This window comes from Chlorocebus sabaeus, chromosome 8, assembly GCF_047675955.1.
Source record: "Chlorocebus sabaeus isolate Y175 chromosome 8, mChlSab1.0.hap1, whole genome shotgun sequence".
Taxonomy (NCBI): domain Eukaryota; kingdom Metazoa; phylum Chordata; class Mammalia; order Primates; family Cercopithecidae; genus Chlorocebus; species Chlorocebus sabaeus.
Genome location: NC_132911.1, coordinates 41272127 through 41280053, shown reverse-complemented (window position 1 = coordinate 41280053; position 7927 = coordinate 41272127).

Genomic DNA, 7927 nt, shown 5'->3' with positions numbered 1-7927 from the left:
TCTCCTGCTAATACAACCTTTCAGTACCATGTCTTATATATTTAATACAGTTTAAATATCCTGCCTTTTAAATATGAAAAATTCTCCTATTGTGTTTTAAAAACAGCTTTTTCGAGATATAAATGGCATACAATAAACCACACATATTAAAAGCAGTGGATTTGATAACTTTGGACATATGAATACACCCATAAACCATTGTCACAATCAAGATAGTAAAGCTCCATTGCCCTGAAAAGGTTCCTCCAGCTCCTGTGTAATCCCTCCCTCCTGCCTCTCCCCAGGCCCCATTTGCCAGACACTGATCCACCTTCTGTCACTATACATTAGTTTCATTTCCTTGAATTTTATATAAATTGAATCATATAGTGTGTACCCCCTTTTTTGCCTGGCTTCTTTCACATAGACTATTTCGAAGTCCATCTGTTGTTGTGTTATCAATAATTCATTTCTTTTTGATGCTGGATAGCTATTCCATTCTATGGCCATCCCACAGTTTGTTTATCCATTCTTCTGTTGATGGACATTTGGGTTGCTTCCAGTTTTGGTATGTTACAAATAAAGCTGCTATGGACATTTATTTACAAGTGTTTGTATAGATGTGTAGACCTTAATGCTTTCATTTCTCTTGGGTACGTACCTAGGATTAGAATGGCTAGATTGTACAGTGAAAACACGTTTAACTTTTTGGCAAACTGACAAACTGTTTTCCAAAGTGGTGTCACCATTTTATATTCCCACCAGAGTTCCAGTTGCTCCACATCTTTGCCAACACTTGTGTAGTGGTATCTCCTGCAGTCATAATTTTCGTTTTTCCATGACTAATGATTTTGAGCATATTTTCCCGTACTTATTTGCCATTCATGTATCTTCTCTGGTGAAGTGTCTATTCAAAACTTTTGCCCATTATTTTTGGTTGTATTTTATTTTCCTGTTGTTGAGGGTTTTTTTGTTTTTTGTTTGTTTTGATTTATATCTTTATTGGCTGGACTAAAGGTCAGTTTTACATTTTTAAGGCACTTTAATTCTTGGGTTTTTGTATGTTTAAAGATTTTTTCCTGAGGCCTTTATACTTGTGTGAGAAATTGGCCGGGCTGTTTTTGAGTTTTAAGTTCTTTATACATTCTGGAGAAAAATCCTTTATCAGATATATGATTTGCATGCATTTTTCACAGTCTGTGATATGTCTTTTTACTCTCTTAATACTTTAGGGGTTTGAGGGGATTAGGTGTGGACCTCTTGGGAAGGGTATTTCTGCCTCCTACAGGTATAGATTGAAACTCTTCCCTCCCCCCTGTATGATTATTCAGTTGTTTACACACCATTTGTTGAAAAGACCCTCGTTTCTTCACTGAATTGCCTTTGTATCTCTGTTGAAAATCAGTGGGGGGTGTGTGTGTGTATGTGTGTATGTGTGTGTGTGTCTGTCTGTCTGCCTGTTCTGGACTCTCTGTTCTGTTTCATGATCTGATCTTGTTTTGCATTAAATGTCTACTAGTGTTTGTCTCTGAGGTTGATGCTTCCTTGCTGACTCAGTAAGATCTCCTAGGAGCTGTTTTTCTACATATTCATTACTAGGAGTGGAGAACACCCTTAAGCAGGTAAAACAGTTTCTACCCTCACAATTCCAGTCTAATGAAGTCAACAAAGAAAACAATTTTCATCCATTGTGTATTTGGAGTATTTTCCTGCAGCCCTTGGCCACTGAGACTAGGTGGTAAAACAGATTATTATTGTTATTTTTTGAGACGGAGTCTCACTCTGTCACCCAGGCTGGAGTTCGGTGGCACGATCTTGGCTCACCACAACCTCTACCTCCTGGGTTCAAGCCATTCTCCTGCCTCAGCCTCCCGAGTAGCTGGGATTACAGGCGCATGCCACCACGCCCGGCTAATTTTTGTATTTTTTAGAGTAGAGACGGGGTTTTACCATGTTGGCTAGGCTGGTCTTGAACTCCTGACCTCGTGATCCACTCACCTCAGCCTCCCAAAGTACTGGGATTACAGGCGTGAGCCACTGCACCCAGCAAACGGATTATTTTTGATTGAGGAAATTTGAGGGCAAATACAACCCAAGGAAAACCCTCTTCATATTTGGGAAGAGGATCAATCCTATGTGAAAGAGGAATGAAAGGATGATGAGCCATATTGTTATTGTCTTCCCTCATCCCTAAACACACTCATGTGTCTAGATTCTAGTTTTGCCATTAAAAGTAAAACTGCAAGTACTTTTGCACCAACCAAATAGCTTCTGGCGGTTGTCAGCAAACCTTGGAATTCCTTGGCTTATGATAACATAACTGCAATTTCTGCCTCCATCTTCCCATGGCCTTCTTCCCTGTATCTTCTCTGTGTCTTCAAATATTTCTCTACTTATAAAGATCACCAGTCATTGGCTTTAGGGTTCACCTAATCCTGTCTGACCATCTTAACCTGATTCCATATGTAAAGACCTTATTTGGAAATAAGGATCTGGGGTTCCCGACTGACATGGATTTTGGGGGACACTATTAAATCTAGTACGTCTACCTTGTAGAGGGTATCAATGTGATATTGTATGTAAAACACTTAGAATGTGTTTGGCACATAACAAATACTCAGTGTATGGTACTCTGTTTTTGTTTTTTTTTAATTATTACATCATTAGCTACATAGTGAAATGATTTGCTAACATTAACATAATAGTAACAGCTACTATTCATTGGGCTATTAGTGTTAGGAACTAGGTTGAGCGGTTTATATGCATTACCTCATATAATCTCTGCCATATCTATTGATCTAGTAATCCTGGCCAAACTGATAATACTGTGATTCAGATATGATCTATAATCTATGAGCTCACTAGCCGCACACTATTATTTTATTCCCTTTTATGTTTTCAACAATCCTCTGATACTTTAAGGAGCTGAAGTCAAGCTATTAGTCTACAGTATTGACAATTCATTCTTCCTTTTTGAATTTTGAGTCCCTTGTCTATGTTTAGCTTCTTTGAAGCCTACATATTATCTATTTTATTGCTGTGTCCATAATAAATTCTCATGAAATGCTTTGAAATGAATTCATTCAACAAATATTTATTGACAGTCATAAGGGCTGGTGATGAAAGGATAAACAAAGTGTGGATTATTTACGTCCTATGGAAACTCACATTCTTTTGGGTGGCCAGGAGGGTGGGAGGAGGGAGATTATAACAGGTAAATAAACTTTGGAGGAGGGGAGGGGTTTTAACAGAAGGAGAGATAATTGGGCATTCCAGCCTCTCTGTCCAGGGAATGATAAGTATTCCTACCTGAAATGAATAGGATCTGAAGTCAGCTTGGGTGAGGGTGAGGTGGGAGTGGGGATGAGAGATCTTTAATAGAGAAGAGAGATGGTGATAAAAATCTTGTATCCTTTTTACACACCCCTCTATCGTTTCTTCTCCAAGGTAAATGAACCAGCTTCCTTTTTCTTCTATAGAGATCCTTCTATGGTAGGATCTCTATTCCAAAGTTTCTGTCTTTTTGTATGAATCTGAGAAACTTCTGGTGTTTCGAACTACATACTCTGATAAAAGCGTTAACCCGTGCTGAATATTATCAGTGAAATCCTTTTGTCCCTCCATTTTAAACTCTATTTTTTTTTTCTCTATTGGAACAAAGCTAGCTTTTCAATGCGGGGTCCTATTCTGTATCACCGACTCATGTTCAACTTTTGACCCATCCTGGATAATTTTCAGCCCTGCTTACAAACAGCTTCCCAAGCTGCAGTTGGTTTCTTGTCTTCAGCTATGATCCCTCCTGGGCTTTGTTCTATTTGTGTCCAGCCACTTCCTCCCAGGTCCTTCATAAAGATCTCAATTGGAATGAAAGACATCCTTATACTAAAGAAACTTTAAACTCTCCTCCTTGGCCATGCTCATGTTGCTCACCGAAGTCATCCCTGTGTCGTCTAACATCGTTTTTTTTGTTGTTGTTGCTTCCTTCTAAAGCTTTGTGGCATGACTGGGGTAGGGGGCAGATCAGATCCATTTTCCTTGGTTTCAGTTCTGGTGTCTACCATGCACTGGTACAATGGGCAGAACTCCAAGGATCATTGTCTCTTTGTTTTCACGCATTTGCTGGTAATTTCAAGTCAGCTTCCGTTTTATAAGCTTGTATATCTTTATTGCATTTTGAGAGAACATTATTGGCATACCTGAAAGGATGGCATCTGTTCCTTCCATTTAAATTTCACCATCTAAAACAACATGTGTCCCAGTTTCAGGAAACAGGCTGAACAGATGCCAGACAGTTGTACTGAATGCTCTCTCCATGAAAAAGCTGCTCTTGCCTACATTTTTGTTTATTTCATTGTGAGGGAGAAGAGCAGATTGAATGATGTCATTAATAAGGGTCCTTTGCCTTTATTGTTTAGGGTCCTATTGAAGACCTCTCATATTTGAAGTGGCTGGTGGATAAGAGGGTTTGGAGATTTCAGTCTCTCTTCACTAGCACAGTGTAGAATCGCAGAGCTGGAAGCAAGGCTGGCGTCATGGACGTGTGACTTGTATAGTTGCATAGGGATCTGCACTGAGAAGTGCTCTCTGCTTGGCTTAATGTCCTGCTGTCATCATCTTGAAATTCTCAATACTTTCTGAACATGGGAGTCTGCACTTTAATTTTGCACTGGGCCTCAAAAATCATATAGCTAGTTGTGGATGGAAGAAATATGAGGGCATCTAGTGGGAACACACCATCATTATCTGGGATAGATGATTAACTGTCCATATCTTCTGTGAAACCTGATTTGATGGCAGTTTTGACAAAAGTGAAAAGAAAAACAGGCCAGGTGCGGTGGCTCACGCCTATAATCCCAGCACTTTGGGAGGCCGAGGCAGGTGGATCACGAGGTCAGGAGTTCGAGACCAGCCTGGCTAACATGGTGAAACCTCATCTCTACTAAAAATACAAAAATTAGCCAGGGGTAGTGGAATGCCCCTGTAATCCCAGCTACTTGGGGGGCTGAGACAGGAGAATCACTTGAAACCAGAAGGCAGAGGTTGCAGTGAGCCGAGATTGCGCCACTGCACTCCAGCCTGGGCAACAAGAGTGAAACTCCGTCTCAAAAAAAAAAAAAAAAAAAAAAAAAAAAAAGAAAGAAAGAAAGAAAGAAAATAAAAAAAAAAAAGAAAAAGACCTCCTCCTTGGAATTGTACCTCCCTTGAGTTGGAGGGGCCTGGCAAACTTCTGGCCCAGGTGGCCTTCTTAGAATAGGGCATCATTTCAACTATCTTTATGACTTCTAGGGATGGAAACTTCACAACTTCCCCTGTGGGTTCTTCCATGTGCACTGCATGTTATGTCTAATTTTCCCGTAAAGGACAAATACTCACTAACGCAAAGGATTAATTTCTATGGTTGCTTTATAGTAATACGCATTCTAGGGCATTGGAAAAATGGGAAATGAGGCTGTCTGTAAAATCCCCTCCACCCACTGTGGGATAGCGTTGTTGAAAAAGGCATGCATACTTTGATCTTTCCTTTTGAAAGAGCAAAATTCCTGTCCTGACATTTGTTCCTGGAGATACATTTATAGAGGGAATGAGTTGGACAACTTGAGGCTAGAAAAGAGTCAAGATGAGGAACGACTGGAGTAAAGGATCCCAAAAAAGACAAAAGAGAAGATGGGTGTATAGAGGATGTGGTTTTGAGAAGGGCACATTTGTGGCTGTAGACTCAGAACCCTGCTTAGTATGTTTTAGAAGCCTCTCTGCTTTCCACACTATCCATTCACAAATGTTATTGAATTCTGCTTTGCAGAAAGCGCTCCGTGTTCAACTCAACCTCTGTACCCATCACACCTTTTATGGCTGAGTGGTGCTGAACCAAGTGGTTTCCATATCGTTTGTAGTATGTTTTTCATTCTTTGATATGTCAACCTGAAATAATGGAAAGGATCAGAATCCAGTTTTAAGAGTGTATTCAAGTGAAAAGTTGGGAATAGCCACCTGGGAAAACCAGACTCCAGAGAAATGGAGCGAGTGCTCTGAAGTTAAAAGTTAAGTTCTTGCTTATATAGACAGAAAACAAATAAATTTAGTAGGATCATAACATTTTCTATACAAGGCTGGTTTATGAATTATAACAATTTGATTAGTTTGTTTTCTATGTGGCTTGTTTTCATTTACTCTCCAGTTTAAAGGAATATATTTCACATTCTATCTTAAGAAAGTATGATAAAGTCTTTGTGTGAAAGAGGTAAGAGGTAATTTATTTATTTGACTTTTTCTTTCTTATTATACTTTAAGTTCTAGGGTACATGTGCACAACATGCAGGTTTGTTACATATGTATGCATGTGCCATGTTGGTCTGCTGCACCCATTAACTCATCATTTACATTAGGTGTATGTCCTAATGCTATCCCTCCCCCGTCCCCAAACCCACAACAGGCCCCGGTGTGTGATGTTCCCCACCTTGTGTCCAAGTGTTCTCATTGTTCAATTCCCACCTATGAATGAGAACATGCGGTGTTTGGTTTTCTTTTCTTGCGATAGTTTGCTCAGAATGATGGATTCTAGCTTCATCCATGTCCCTACAAAGGACGTGAACTCATCCTTTTTTATGGCTGCATGGATTCCGTGGTGTATATCTGCCACATTTTCTTAATCCAGTCTGTCACTGATGGACATTTGGGTTGGTTCCAAGTCTTTGCTATTGTGAATAGTGCCATAATAAACATACATGTGCATGTGTCTTTAGAGCAGCATGATTTATAATCCTTTGGGTATATACCCAGTAATGGGATGGCTGGGTCAAATGGTGTTTCTACTTCTAGATCCTTGAGGAATTGCCACACTGTCTTCCAGAATGGTTGAACTAGTTTACAGTGCCACCAACAGTGTAAAAGTGTTCCTATTTCTCCACATCCTCTGCAGCACCTGTTGTTTCCTGACTTTTTAATGATTGCCATTCTAACTGATGTGAGATGGTATCTCATTGTGGTTTTGATTTGCATTTCTCTGATGGCCAGTGATGATGAACATTTTTTCATGTGTCTGTTGGCTGCATAAATGTCTTCTTTTGAGAAGTGTCTGTTCATTGTTCATATCCTTTGCCCACTTTTTGATGGGGTTGTTTGATTTTTTTCTTGTAAATTTGTTGAAGTTCTTTGTTGATTCTGGATATTGCCCTTTGTCAGACGGGTAGATTACAAAAATTTTCTTCCATTCCGTAGGTTGCCTGTTCACTCTGATGGTAGTTTCTTTTGCTGTGCAGAAGCTCTTTAGTTTAATTAGATCCCATTTGTCAATTTTGGCTTCTGTTGCCATTGCTTTTGGTGTTTTAGTCATGAAGTCCTTGCCCATGCCTATGTCCTGAATGGTATTGTCTAGGTTTTCTTCTAGGGTTTTTATGGTTTTAGGTCTAACATTTAAGTCTTTAATCCATCTTGAATTAATTTTTGTATAAGATATAAGGAAGGAATCCAGTTTCAGCTTTCAACATATGGCTAGCCAGTTTTCCCAGCACCATTTGTTCAATAGGGAATCCTTTCCCCATTTCTTGTTTTTGTCAGTTTTGTCAAAGATCAGATGGTTATAGATGTGTGGTATTATTTCTGAGGGCTCTCTTCTGTTCCGTTGGTCTATATCTGTGTTTTGGTACCAGTACCATGCTGTTTTGGTTGCTGTAGCCTTGTAGTATAGTTTGAAGTCAGGTAGCATGATGCCTCCAGCTTTGTTCTTTTGGCTTTGGATTGTCTTGGCAATGTGAGCTCTTTTTTGATTCCATACGAACTTTAAATCGATTTTTTCCAATTCTGTGAAGAAAGTCATTGGTAGCTTGATGGGGATGGCATTGAATGTATAAATTACCTTGGGCAGTATGGCCATTTTCACGATATTGATTCTTCCTATCCATGAGCATGGAATGTTCTTCCATTTGTTTGTGTCCTCGTTTATTTCGTTGAG